Source organism: Mirounga leonina, unplaced genomic scaffold, assembly GCF_011800145.1.
Source record: "Mirounga leonina isolate KUSES-001 unplaced genomic scaffold, KU_Mleo_1.0 Mir_150, whole genome shotgun sequence".
In the NCBI taxonomy this organism is placed as follows: Eukaryota; Metazoa; Chordata; class Mammalia; order Carnivora; family Phocidae; genus Mirounga; species Mirounga leonina.
The window spans coordinates 6,020,313-6,035,728 of record NW_023270374.1 but is presented as its reverse complement, the minus strand read 5'-3'; the positions used below and the strand labels follow the sequence as shown (position 1 = coordinate 6,035,728).

The window sequence follows — 15,416 nt, the reverse complement described above, 5'->3', positions numbered from 1 at the left end:
CACCAAGAGGCAAGAAGGATCCAGGACACTTGTTTAGCTATTTTAGGAGAGGAGATGCAGGTGTCAGTGGACATTAGCAGCCTCTAAAGTCTGGGGCATCAGGTTGAGAGTGGGAGCCAACAAGAGGGTTTGCTGGATAACCTTTTACTGGAGCTGTTGAATTGTTGTTGTCTGAAGCATAAACCCATATCGTAGGGTTCTCTCCCTGCCACGACAACCATCCTGGGGCACATTGGCCAATCCTACCTCTTTGAGCTCCTTTTTTCTGGGTCATATGTGGACCCTTCCTCTCCCAGTTAATATACCTTTCCTGTACTTAAGTTGAGAACAATATTATTGATTGTATTGAATTTCTCTCATTAAAGTCACTGCTTCCTTAAAATACAAGTTCACCTTGATTCTGTTTCGCCATTCCTCAAATAATTTCTTGGGTTTTCTACAGTCAAGTCATCTTAGCTTGACTTTGTTATTCTTTTTTTCTGATTATAAAAATAGCTCATGGTCTTTATCGAAAATTAGAGAAACTCTAATTAGAGAACACTCTGGAGCAGTGCCTGCCCAATAGAACTTTATATAATGATGGAAGTGTTCTGTATCGTACTGTCAAATACAGTAGCCACTAGCTCCATGAGACTTTTTAAGAGCTTGAAATGTGGTTGGTTCAAGTGAAGACCTGGATTTTTAATCTCATTTTAATTAATTTCAATTTATATAGCCACATATGGCTTATGGCTGCCCATGTGACTCTGCAGATTCAGAGGATACAATAAAAAACATGCATAGTTCAATCCGTAAATATCAACTGCTAATATTTTAGCATATTTTTCTTTCCACTTTGGTTCACATAGCTGAGACTTCACTGTAAAATTGCTTTTTTTTACTCCTTATGATAGCAAACACATTTTCCTTAAAATCTTATAGAAACATCATCTTTAAAGACAACCTCATATTCTAGTTACACCAAAATTTACTTAACCATGCTGCTGCTGTTAGACACATACTGCTTCAAGATTTTCACGGTTATAAGTAATGATGCAACATACATCTTTGTATATTGATCTTATTGATTTTAGAGATCTATAAAAATTCTACGTAAAACTGTATTTGCATTTGAGGTTATTTTCCTAGAGCTGGAGTTGTTACATAGAATATGAACACTTTGAAGCTCTTTACACATGCCTAATTATTTTTCCGAATGACAGTATTCCTTACATTTTAATTTGTCTTTATTTCATTTCTGAGATTTGGAGGACAGCTTCATGGCACAGTACTATTCTTTTTTTTTTTTTTTTTTTTAAACACAGGCTTTACCCCGGCATTCTGACCACAGGAAGCTCCATGAGGGTGAGCTTCCTTGTGGCACATAGTATGGGGCATGTACATACTTGAGCCATGAAAAAAGTGTCAAATATATTGGGAATAGCACAACCTAACTTCCTTTGGAAATGCTACTAGTGACCCTCTGTCATTATTTAATCATACTCAGTCTTGGGTGTCTCCCTCCCTCCACAGGCTGCTCTTTGTAATGTTCCATCTCTCATTTTATGGTTCACATTTAGATCCCATCTTTACTGGCACCCCAGACTCTGCCTAGCTTCTATGCCCCTTAATCCAGCTCAGAGCACTGGGTGTGGATCTGTTGAGTTCCCCAGCAAACCCACCTGGTGTGTTCTTGTTTCATTTCCTCACTTACCGCTTATCAAAGTTATGAAGAAGTAAAAGTCAGACCTGTGTGAATTTTAACTACTTTTTGTTGCCTCTGGTGAAGACTAGAGAGTAGTGGCTAAAGAGCAGGCAGCAAAAAGATGAAAAGAAACCATACTCTAAATATCCTGGAAAATTGATCCATGAATAATAGACTTTTACCACATTGACTCTCTCCAGCAGCAGGGGATGCACAGACAGGGGCAGGGGATGCACATCCTTCCAGTGTCCCTAAGATCCATTGATCCATTGTGCTTATTTTTTCTTTACTGTGGTTACAACGTACAATCGTATAAGGTAAAATCAAAACCTTTCCAAGCAACAACAACAACTCATTCTAGATACAAACCAGTTCCTCCCCACAGCTTTGAAATCTCCCTGACTGAACATGGACATCAGACCTGAAATTCCAATTCAGCAAAGCAAATTGTCTGCCGTAAATGAGCCCCACTGATCTGCCCTCCTTTCCCATCCTTCTGACATGCTCCCAACACTCTTCAGAGAGCAGAAAATTAAGCATAATTTTCATTCAGTAATATCCACAGCCATGAAAACATATGCTTTTCAGGTTCCAAACTTTAGTGACAGGGCAACATCATGAAGACAAAAATTCAGGCCCTCTTAGATGTTTGGCTCAAATTCATGTTTTCCATCTGTAGATGACATCATTGGGTCACTCTGGTCATTCTGCTGGGATTGTGCAAGGAGCACATCTAATCCTGTGGTTGAAGATTACCCTGAACTGAAGTGCAGGGGAAAATATAGGAGAAGAAACAGGCCACTTTGGTGATCAACAGCCATGGCACATAGGAGAGTGCTCCTGGGGGAACTTTTGGTCAGAAGACTGGAAAAAGACATGTCATGTTATATTTTCATCCAAATGCTATTTCTGTTCTCAGTTCCAAAGAGATCTTCATTTTATGCCCAGGATACAAGCATCCAATGTAGGCCTCGCTTTGAAGCAGAAAATCAGTAATTAATCTATAAACTGTTCATGAACCTCAGGGAAATCAAGATTTTTTTATATATGGTGTGAGGTAAGGGTCCAGTTTCATTGTTTTGAATGTGGACATATGTTTGTTTTAGCAACATGTGTTAAAAAGGAGATTTCATTTTGAACTTTTAAAATTCAAAGGACACTATTTAACTTATTTTTTTATTTATTTTTATAAAATTTGAGTATAGTTGGCCCACAATATTACATTAGTTTCAGTTGTACAACTTAGTGTTTTGACAAGTTAATACATTATGCTTTGTTCACCACAGGTATAGTTACTGTCTGTCCCATTACATCACTATTACAGTATCATTGACTGTATTCCTTATACTCTTTTACTCCCATGGCTTACTCATTCCATAACTGGAGGCCTTCACCCATTTTGCCCAACACCCCACCTCCCTCCCCTCTGGCAACAATCAGTTTATTCTCTGTACTTATAAGTCTAATTCCGCTTGTTGTTTGCGTATTCACATTTTTAGATTCCACTTATGAGTGGAATCATAATAGTACTCGTCTTTCTCAGCCTGACTTATTTCACTTAGCCTAATACCCTCTAGGTCCATCCATGTTGTCTCAAATGGCATGATCCCATCCTTTGTTATGGCAGTGTAATATTCCACTATAAATATGTGTGTGTGTGTGTGTGTGTAGGTATATATGCATACACACACACACACACTACATCTTCCTTATCAATTCATCTATTGATGGATGCTTAGGTTCCTTCCATGTCTTGACTATTGTAAATAGGCATGCATTTATCTTTTTGAGTTAATGTTTTTGTTTTCTCTTAGTAAATATCCAGTAGTGGAATTACTGGATCATACGGTATTTCTATTTTTAACTTTTTGAGGAACCTCCATACTGTTTTCCACAGTGGCTGCACCAATTTACATTCTCACCAACAGTGCACAAGGGTTCCTTTTTCTCCACATCCTTGCAAATACTTCTTATTTCTTGTCTTTTTTATTTTAGCCATTCTGACAGAGGTGAGGTGATATCTCATTGTGGTTTTGATTTGCATTTCCCTGATAATGTGACATTAAGCATCTTTTCATGTGTCTGTTGGCTATCTGTATATCTTCTTTGGAAAAATATCTACTTACTTTTCAGTAATATTCATGACTTAGGAGCTATTAGGAAGCTATGTAGTCTAGAGCCCTGGACTTTATAAGTAGTAAAATCTTAACTATCAGGAAAAGTTTTGAGCCTAACTGAGTCAGAATGAAAAGGTGAATGGTCAAGAAGGAGGGAAGGACAGCCAGGTGAGCTGAATTAGGGAGAGACAGAGTAACAAAAGCATCCTCAGATCCTAGTGGCATTCTTTAAAATGCTACTTTTTTAGTATTTTACTCAGATAGTTTGATGTCTTTGGTTGAGAGGGCATTCAATGAAGAGGAAATACCATAAGCAAAAGAATACCTCAGGTCCTGACCACATGCCTAGCTCTCTAGCCCTTTCACATGCTGCCCAAATACAGCATCACACTGCACATTGCATAATCTCTTCTCCATGTCCCTGTTGATCTATTCTCTTTCCTATCTTGTCTGATAGTTATGCACCCACATCATCTACCTGCTACTAGAGTCTGAATGTAGGACCATGTCCACTTTATGTTTGCCATTCACACTGTACACTTTGCCATCTTACACATAGCAGGACATTTTACTTGTTTAAATAGAGAATAAATTTTATTTCGTCAAAGGTGGGGGCAGGCAACTCCTCATACATCAATAGCTCCTGAGAGCTTTACCATATTTCAGCTCAGGTAAAAAAAAAAAAAAAAAATTATATTCATGGTGGTGATTCTGAGTTATCAAGAAAAAGTTATGAAACATATTCATCAAAAACAGTTAAGTTGTTGGCCTATAGAGAGATGGACTTTAATTTTCTGGGAGACTTTACTTCTACAGGCTACATCTTTGCCTAGTAATGGTAGACCAAAATAGTGGCCCAGGATCTGGCCCAATCAAGCTGTGTCTTTTGGTTTTCCTGGAAGCCAGGGGTCCCAGAAAATAACCATCTGGAACCAGATCACCTCACAGAAGGGGTAAAGGAGCTGCTATGAGGGGCTTCTCTTGTCCTTTTCCAGTTCATTCTTCAGGTGTCAGCTTGGATGTCTACTGTGATCTCCCAAGCTTGGCTCAGGTCTCATTCCTGTGTTTTTAGGCAGCTCCCATCATAGCTTACCTTTGACCCTTTGTCTGAGTCTCCCCCAGACAGGTGATCTCCCTGAGGGCAAGAACTGTACCCATCTTATGCATTTGTTTTTCCTCTATGCCTGGTAGTGCCTGGTACTTAGAAGGTGCTCAAAAATATTTGTTGGATGGATGGAAGCATGCATGGATGCATGGATAGATGGATAGATGGATGGATGGATAGATGATCCTAACTTTTCCACCTTGGGTGGAAAACATGTGAACAGAACAGAATAAAGCAAAAGGATGACCTGAGAAGAGAGCAAGGGGGAAGAAAACAGCAATAGGAATAGCTTAGGGGCACCTGGATGGCTCAATCAGTTCAGCATCCAACTCTTGGTTTCAGCTCAGGTCATGATCTCATGGGTCACTCAGTGGGGAGTCTGCTTGAGATTCTCTCCCTCTGCCCCTCTCCCCACTCATATATGTGCTTGCTCTCTCTCTCTCAAATAAATAAATCTTTTTTTAAGTCCTTTTTAAAAAAAGAATAGCTTAATATTCATTGAGTACCTACTATATGCACACATGGCCTCATCTAATCCTGACAATAGCTAAATAAAGCAAGGATTACTTCTTCAACCAAATTGTTGTTTGTGCAGCTGCTAAATGTGCCAAGAACTTGGTGAGGTGCTGGGAACACAGAATGATAAGATAGAGTAGATACTTCCCCTTAGAACGTGCACCAGGGTGGGGAAGACAGACAGTCAGTGAGTGACAAGTACATGAGTGTGCTAACTTGGGAAAGCAAAAGCCTCATGAAGGTAATGATGTGATAGGGTGGGTGGCACACATCACTGTGGATTCTTTGGATAGGGAGGTGGGTTCTGTGCTGAGGAGCAAAAGATAAAGAAGAGCTGGGTGTTTGCAGGGCAGGGGGAGCATTCTAGAAAGAGGGGGCTGCAAGTGCCAAGGCACTGAGGCATGCTGTGTCTGAGACTAGAAGGGAAGCCAGGCAATAGAAACGCAGGGGTGAGGTGGGCAGGGGTCATGGGTTTCATTCTAAGTGCACTGCTGTCCCAAGTCCTCTTCTGCAGATCAGGCAACCACAGCTCAGAGTTTGTCACAGTCAAAAATAGGCAGAAAGAAGACAGTGAGACTTTTATCTCTCCCCAGAACACCAGAGACTAAAGCAGGAGGGAAGACTATTGCTAAAAGTAAATGATGCCACAATGCCACCATGCACAGTTGAGGGCACAGGAATGCGGGGGATGTCGCTGGGGTGGGATTTTAGACCGTATCCATCCCTGAGTTTGAATCTTCTCTAGAAGAGAAGAAAGGATCTGCTTATAAGGCTAAAGCAAGCTCTACAGCTTTACATAAAGAAAGAAGGACCTGACAAATCATAAAAGACTCTTAATCATAGGAAACAAACTGAGGGTTGCTGGAGGGTGGGGGGAGGGAGGATAGGGTAACTGGGTAATGAACATTAAGGTGGGCACGTGATGTAATGAGCACTGGGTATGATATAAGACTGATGAATCACTGACCTCCACCTCTGAAACCAATAATACATTATATGTTAATTAATTGAATTTAAATTTTTTAAAAAGGAAGGAAACAACTCCTGACCTGCAGATTCCCATCCTAAAACACCCACAGACATCGTGGCAGCTAAAATTCTCACTGCTCTAGGCCATGGTGCATTATATGTCTACAATGGTTTTCCTACTGAAGGTTGGAGGAAACATTCTGGATCCTTCCATGAGGATTACATGTTTATTCAGTCCCTTGGTCCCCACCTGGCTTTCACCAGGCCCCCCCTGGCCAGCCCCCAATGCCCAGCCACATTTGGGGGACATCTCTGTGTAACCTCATGATGTGATACAGAACTCACTTGGAAAAATAGTTTCAGTTTCATGAAAAAGCAAACTTAAGGGTTTATTTGCCATGAGCATTTTGCCTTCCCTCTTCACCTCCAACTTTTCCTGGGAGAGAGGCTTCATTTCTGGAAGGACACTCAGGGACCTTCTTCCATGTAGCATGGCAGTAAATCCCATGACATCTCAGCATCCCTCACATCAGAAGCTAGAAGCCCGCGTGGGTTTAATCGCCCCTCCTGCCCTCATAATGGACCTGCTGACAATTCTGAAGCAATTTTTCCATCTCTACTAGATGGGGCTTCTAAGTCATAATTACTGGATAATTACCATCAAGACGGCTGTTTTGTGCATAGTATTAGGTTCAGGCATTTGATGGTGAGGAATAAATGCAGTTTTACAGATTTTGACATTTCTTAGCACTTGTGGTTTGCTCAGAAGCCAGCTAGCTACCTAAGTGCCTGAAACATTTCTAAAAGTCAGAGTTTGGAAAATGAGCACTTCTTGTCCCATTTTTGTGATGAATGTCTGTTCCACATGCTCTAACAGATTTAAGAAGGTCACCAGGCAAGCTCTGGGAAGTAAGGACAAAACTCAGATCTCTGAGCTAGGGCTTAGAAATGCAAAATGAATCCACAAAGTAATAGAGGGAGAAAGAGTTTATTATTTTTTTTTTCCAAGCCAAGAGCCCATCTAACTCCAGAATCCACAAAGGTAAAAGGAAGAGGTGATCAGAAACATTCTTATCCCATACTTTCTGCCCAGTTCATTCTTTTTCTGATCAAACATTAACGAAATGCTTACTGTGTGCTAAGCTGGTAACCCCCAGTGGGGATGCCTCGGTGAGCAGGCCAGACACCGTCCTGTGCCCCTGGGACTGTAGCCTCTGGAAAGAGACAGTTACACAAGAAATACCAAAACAAAGTGTGATGCACGCCCCCCTAGAGCTGGTTGTGTGGGAGTTGCTCGGTATATGGCAGGGGTTAGGAAGGTAAGGAAGTGATGCTTTTTCTGAGAATCTGAGATTATCAGGAGCCAAGCAGGTAAAGAATGTGAGAGGAACAGTTTGTAGAAGACCAAGATCCAAGAAAGCTTCACACACTGAAGGATCTGAGGGTGGCACCTGGGATGGGGGGAGAGGTTTGGGGGGCAGGAAGTGGCAAAGTGGAGGGATGAGTGGCTGGGGTGAATTTAGAGATAGGGAGGGACCATGTGCTAAAGGATATGGTGAGCTAAAGCCAAGGCAGTGGGAAAATGAAGGAGGGAGTGGTGTGATTGCATGTGCCTCTTAGGAAGAAGATTCTGACTACTACACAGAGAAGAGTTTGGAGCCAGATCAGACTGATGACAGCAAGACCTGTTACAAGGCATTTGAAGGAGAGAGAAAATATAGTGACCTAGACTAGGATAGTTGTATAAGTTAGCTATTGCTACCATAATGCTGTGTAACAAACCATCCCCAAACTCAGCAGCCTGCATACATTATCATGTATTTCTCATTCATGCATCGGCAAGGTGACAGGTGTTTGGCCAATCTAGGTTTAGCTCCAAGCTTCAGACGGGGCTATTCCTTGTATCTCTCATCCTCTTTGGACCAGTGACTTCCTGAGACACATTCCTTGCAGGATGAACACATAAGAGGTCATGTCAATGATGGAAGTATATTTCAAACCTATGTTTTTGTTAAATCCACTAATATCCTATTGGCCAAGCAAATCACATGGCCAAGCCCAACTCCAAGAGGCAGAGAAATGCCTCTGCCCACCATGAGGCTGTGGAAAGGGGGTGGACACAGAACTCTGACAGTAGGGCCCTGGAGCTGCCTCTTACAGGCTCTGGAGAACTGAACGGCTCTTTGTAACCTTGCCTTCAGTGAGGCCATATTGGTAACTTACACCCAGCCAGAGTGGAGTGTTTCAGCCATGGAAAGAAGCAGAATGCCAAAATGCCACTAATAAGGCCAGTCTACAAACTGTTCCCACAGCATCTGGTTAGGGAATTTGGGGACAGTTTGCTGGCATCTTACTGAATGGTTCTTCTTGAGGTTGTCCTAGCAGAGCTCCTGTATTTACAGTCCCCCATGGATGGGCTTCCCTGGGTTGCCTAAGGCCTGAAGCCTATTCATTTCACTACCCCAGTTTAGATCCTCCCAGAAACCATTCAATCCTGAGACAAAGATTTGAGGTGAGGTGGGTATTGGGGAGGGGCAAGAAACTCCCAACAGAGGAGTGGGGATGGGCAGGGAGATGGGCAGGGAAGGCAGCCAACCGAAGTCATGGTGACTGGAGCTGAGTCCCTGGAGGGTGGGGGGCTCTAGCAAATGGTGTACACTCCCATCTCAGAATGACCACATCTGAGGGGCAGGGGAGCTACGTGTTTATGCACCCACTCCAAGAGTCATTGGTACAGGGTAGCTTGGCACTTCCGGAGTTCAGGAAAAAGCCCTTGAGGCACAGACACTGGTATTGTTGTGGAGAGGCAGCTGGTTCCACAAAAATGGTAAGAAGGGGGCACTGGGACATGGATGGGGTCCCAGAGGTATCTGCCACACTGGCATCTGTGGTTCTTAAAGTTTATTCAGGATGGTTTCAGAAACGATAAGCAGGAAAGGTCAAGATGCCACTTTTGAGGGTTCTTAATGGGTGAAGAGAACTCTAGCATTTTCCCTGTGCCCTGCAGGGTGCAAGGAAAAGTCTAGAATTTACTGTCGGAATTCCAATTTTCAGTCTACACTGATCCCTTACCAGCTTCCTGGCCTTGTGTGATATTATGATTTATAGTAAGAAATACATGTTTGATCTTCATCCCTGTTTCTAGCACAGAGCTCCTAAAACTTCTGGAATTTTCCCAGTGATGAGAACTATAAGGTGTCTTCTGTTATGTAATGAGGTGACTTTCCTATCCCATCTAAGGGTGGGAGCTGGTTGCCAGGAGAACCAACCACGTGATTAAAAAGTTGAAACTTTCAGTCCTACCCCTGACAGGGAGAGGAGAGAGGCTGGAAGTTGAATCATTGCCAATAGCCAATGATTTAATCAATTCCCTATGCAGTGGAGCCTGTATACAAACGCAGAAGGACAGGGTTCCGAGAGCTTCCGGGTTAGTGAACACGTGGAGATTTGGGGAGAGTGGTTTGCTCCAAGACAGCATGGAGGCTCTGCTCCCTTTCCCCATACCTCGCCCTGTGCATCTCCTCCATCTGGCTGCCCCTACAAGTTATACCTTTTATAACACACCCGTCATCTAGTCAATAAAATGTGTTCCTCAGTTCTGTGAGCCACTCTTACAAACTAACCAAGACCAAGGAGGGGGTCCTTGGAATCTCCAATCTATAGCTAGTCCATCAGAAGCACAGGTGAGACCTGGACTTGTGATTGGTATCTGGGGGCAGGCAGGGCAGTCTTGTAGGACTGAGCCCTTTCCCTGTGCGATCTGATGTTGTCACTGGGTAAATAGTGTCAGAAGTGCATTAAATTGTTAGGGCGTCTGGGTGGCTCAGTCAGTTAAGCGTCTACCTTCCGCTCAGGTCATGATCCCGGAGTCCTGGGATCGAGTTCCACATCAAGCCCCGCATCAGGTTCCCTGCTCAACGGGAAGTCTGCTTCTCCCTCCGCCCTTCCCCCCTGCTCATGCTCTCTCTCTCTCTCAAATAAATAAATAAATTCTTTAAAAAAAAGAAAAAAAGAATTGAGTTAAATTGTAGGACACCCATCTGGGGTCACTGAAATGCTTGGATGTGTGGGGAAAACCCACACCCACACATCAATGGGAATTGGTGAGCAGAATCTTACCTTGGCCAAGTGCTGAACTTCCCAGAGCATCAGTTGTCTCATCTTTACATGGGGAGAACAAACCCACCCTACCTACCTCCGAGTCGCCACTAGAATTCCACACAGCCCTGTGTTTGTGAGAGCCCTCTGGATGGGACAGGACTCAGGCACCAGCTGCCATTGAAGCACCTCTTCTCTGTAGGCTTATTCACTTTCTCACCTCATTTAATTGTTCTGGGAAAGAGATTCCCACCCAGCGATATTTTACAACATCAAACCAAGGCTAGACACATCCATTTGGAGCCTACACCCACACGAATGTTCAAACTACCCAAATCTGAAAGTGCAAAGTGACATGCGCATGCATTCCAGGTCATAAATAAATTAGCAAAAATATAGGGGCTCCTTATTTTTCCTAAAAGAATTCCTCTGGATGTGTACAGTTGACTTCAAACCATAGAGATATTTTAAACTATAATATGGGGAAGTCAAAATCTTTGAGGCTAGAGATTTTGGATCCCCAAACTGTAGGATTTAGGGAACTACTTATGAACCGTGTGCAGAAATAAAGCTAGGTCTGAATGGGTGTCTGTGTGTGCATGCAGATGAAAAAATATACATGCATCATGGGCTAAATTTCTGTTGACTTGGCAACCAGCCAGCCTTCTGTTTTCTCTGCAACAATTGCCATGAGGGAATTAGAGAATAAATTCTGTATTTTGAAGGAAAGAAATAAAAACAGTGTTCAATGTCAGGGCAGTTGTACCTTGCATGCTCTTTGGTGGGCATTGCCATGGAGATTTGCTGCATTTGCACTTAATGGACCCTGTATCTGTGACTCAGGAAGCAGGGAAACCATTGTTTAGATCAACACTATGCACGGCTAGAGCTTCAAGTCTTTTGCAAAGGTAGTTCAGAGATGAGACGGGTCCGTGCTATTGCTGGCTTGCACGATCCAAGAAACTAGATTTTAAGGGGGTTGAGTTAAATTTGCTGCCCTTTGGGAAACTTATTGGGGTGATGGAAATGTTTTATATCTTGCTGAGATGTGGGTTACATGGGTACATGCATTTGTCAAAACTTAGCCAGTAGGAGAGATTTGAGCCTTTACTGTATGCAAATTATGCCTCATTTTTTTTTTTTTTACAAAAAAACCTATTTTGGTGCCCTCTCACTGTGTTGCTTAAAAAGATCAGCTTAAAACCACCCCCACATCAGTCTCCTCATCCAGCTCTGAAATCTTGGCCCTTGCCACCCAGCCTTACTACCTCCAATGTGCACACACACCCCATGTGTGTGCACACACGTGCACAAGCATACACACATGCTCAGCATCACCCGCAGATGTTTATTTAAATGTACAATATATGTAGACAAGTGGGGAGCTAGGTGCTAGGTGGAAGGAGGAAAAACTGAAGACCCAGGCATCTGCCATCAGAGCAGTGGGACGAGCTGGGGAGGTAAGAAGGCTACCCAGGCAAGGTCAGGACATGATCTGCATCAGAAGTGAGGATAGGGCCTGCGAGGGCTCAATGAACTTGGAAGAGACAAAAGGACTGAGGGAGGGATGGGCAGAATAGAGGGAGGTAAAAAGGAGGTATGCACCCCATCTGACAAGACTGAGGGTCCAAAAGGGAGACAGAAGTGTACTAAGGTGAGGAAAGTGGATCTCCCCTGTTTGGAGAGGCTCCTAGTGCAGCTAGAGAGAGAGGATCCCGGTGCATGAGTGTGTTTGAGGTCCCAGCAGACCCCCTGGCTGTCTTCATTATCTCCATTCCTGCTTCTCCTGTGGGTGAGAGGGGCCACTGTAGGTCTCTTTTCGTTGTGTTTGTGAATTATAAAACCAATGCATGTTAATAGCCCAAACTAGAAGCAAGCCAGATGTCCATAAACAAGAGAATAATTAATAAGCTGTGATATATTTATGCTGTTATAAAAAGAAATGAGCTATTGATGCAATGAAAAATACGAAGGAAATGAAGAAATCTTTAAAAATTATGCTGAGTAAAAGAATCCTGGTGTAAAAGAACGCACATTATAGGGCTCCATTTATATGAAGTTTCTTGGACGGGCTAAGCTTAGAAGCAGTGATTGATCCTGGGTGAGACTGATAAGGGAACAAGAGAACTTTCTGGGGAGGATGGAAGTGGTCTCTATCATGGCCACAGTTGAGGTAACATAGGTATATGCATTTCTCAGAACCCACTGAACAGTGCAATCACGATTTGTGAATTTCACCATATGGAAATTACATCTAGAAACAAAAGACCTTTGAACTATAATCAAGCCCTTTGGTAAAATGATATAATAAAATGGTGTCATTCTTTCAATTTTTCTGAATGCTTGAAAACTTTCATAATAAAATGTTAGGTGAAAAAAAGGCTATACGCATTCTTAAAAAAAAATAATAAAGTGGGGAAAGGGGACAGTGAATGTTGGACAGGATTGCATTGCTCCTGGAATACCATCCAGAAATGGCAGCCAGGGTCTCCCTGCTCCCAGCCTCTCTCTGAGCAGTCCACCCTGCTCCATTTCACTTCTGCAAGGAAATAGATTCATTGTCTGTTCATTGGTTACATATTGAAGCATGTGGTCTTTGCTCAGCCCTGTGCCCAGCAGAGGATAAAGTCAGACGTGGTCCCCCGTCCTTATGGTGTTTGTCATCTACTGAGGCTTTGATCAGGGGCCTGCTGGGTGGTGGGTTTATAAAAGAAGCAGCCAGGGGTACCAGGGAAGGGATTAGGCAGCTCATGAGTTGAATGGAGAATAATGGCCCAGACACATTGAGAACTCACTATACACTGGATCCTGTTCAAGCTTTTTAACATGGATTAATTCAGTTAATCCTCACAACCACCTCATGAGATGAGAATTGTATTATCTCCATTTTACTTCTCAGAAAACTGGGGCATGGGGAAGTTAAGTCATTTTCCATGATGATATAGCAACTTGGTGACCGAGCAGGGATTCAGAAGGGGTTCGGTGAACTGGATCTGGAGTCCGTGCCCTAAATCGGGGGTCAGCAGACTTTCTGGAAAGGGCCAGAGGGGAAATATTTTAGGCCTCGTGGGCCATATGGTCTCTATGAAACTTCTCGACTCTGCCACTGCAGAAGTAGACAATATACAAATGAATGAGCTGAGCTCCAATAAATTTCATCTACAAAACCAGGCGATGGGCCAGATTTTGTTGGCCAACTCTTGCCCCAAACCATCCATAGTCTCCAGTGATTGGGAGATATTCAAGTTGGACCCACAGGCAACTGAAGGAAACCTAATTCCTGACTGTCATGTACATGTGGAGGTGGGGATTCAGATAGCAAGGAATCAATACAGGCTTTGAGAGTCCCGGTCTGTAATGAATGAAAAAAACAGAAGTTACCCCTGGGTGCATGTGGCAATCTGTTACCAAAGGGACACTGCAGAGGAAAAGGTGAAAACGTAAAAAATACTCAGAAACCCCACCAAGTCAGTTGTCCTTAGTCTTTGGAGCCAGATTTACAATTTTAGAAGCACCACTGTTTGAGATTTTATGTCAGTGGAGGAAGAGTAAAGTTCCAAAACTCTAATTGAATATGATTGATTTTGAAGACAGAAGGCTTGGCCAAAGAGAATTTTCCTGCTTAGAGCTTGGCTGTCACTGGCTCTTGGTTTCCTAGGGGCAGGAAATCACTTTACTCAATTCTTGTTGCTGACAAGGATTCAACCCTAGAGCTCAAAGGGTGAGCTGGGCTGGGAATGCACTGGCCACGTGCTTAGCAGAATCCATGCAATGTTGACAATTAAGAGTTCAAAAGGGTTTCTGAGAGAGATGATTTGAGTCCTTTGCTCTTAAAAAGGCATTTGGTGGCTGGGAATAATTTCCAGCTGCAGTTCAGCAGATGGTTGGCTCACATGGATTGTGCCAGCAGGGGAGAGGGTCAGAACATTACATAAAGAGATATGTTATGCTCCTGGGTCCCCACACAAAGGTTTTGACTGTTAAGGGCATGGAGTTTCCTGTCACCAAAAGGTAAACCGAATACACCCACCTACAGAGACACCCACATGTTCCCATACCTACACCCCAGGGTTGAACTGGTAAAAGGGTGGCAAGAGGCGCCTTGAGCCTTGTCAGAAGGGCCCCAAACCACTTCTACTAATAACCACTCAGTTCTCTAATGAAATGATCAACCTGCCTTGCTTTTCCTTCCTGTGGATACAGATGGAGCCTTTGACTCCCAGCAGGACAGTGTATGTTGGTGGGGAGCTCTATGGTCCCCAAACCTCCATGCAGATAAGACTTTCCAAGAGAACTGGTGAAAATGAATGTCAGAGTCCCAGCCCCAAAACCCGTGGAGATCAGAAGTGGATTTAGCCTCAGTAGTGGCTTAAAGTCAGTGTTTCTTAAACTTTCTCACACATCAGAACCACCTGGAGGGTTTATTAAAACACTTGGATGGGCCCATCCCCATAGTTTCTGATTCAGGAGGTCTGGGTGCAGCCTGAGTTCCTGCATTTCTAACAAGACCCCAGGTGATGCTGGTCCAGGGAGGACGCTTTGAGCATGGCTGCTCTAAGGCATACTTCCTATTTCAGGGTAGCCTACCTCATGACCTTGACCTAGGACAAGGCAGAAGGGACATCTTCTCTACACTATGAAAGAAACTCTGTAATATTTTTTGGCCCGGTTGGCCTCTAAATATTGGGCCCTGCCCAATACCGCAGCCACTAATCACATGTGTCTCTTTAAATGTAAATCTGAATTAATTGAAGATAAGATTAAAATTTTTGTTCAGTTGTATGAGCCACATGTGCTTAATGGCTGCCATATGGGACAACACAGATACAGGACATTTTCATTATGGCAGAAAGTTCTACTGGACAGCGCTATTTTATAAGAATTCCAAAAATTGTTTCTCTCTTTCTCTTCAGTGTTTGGCAGCTAA

General features: G+C 43.2%; 1 protein-coding gene across 2 annotated transcripts in view; it reads left to right on the top strand.

The window, feature by feature from the left end:
* The window catches only part of SLC24A3 (solute carrier family 24 member 3), a 498,892-nt gene that overhangs the window by 469,927 nt on the left and 13,549 nt on the right, over positions 1–15,416 (top strand). The window lies entirely within an intron of this gene.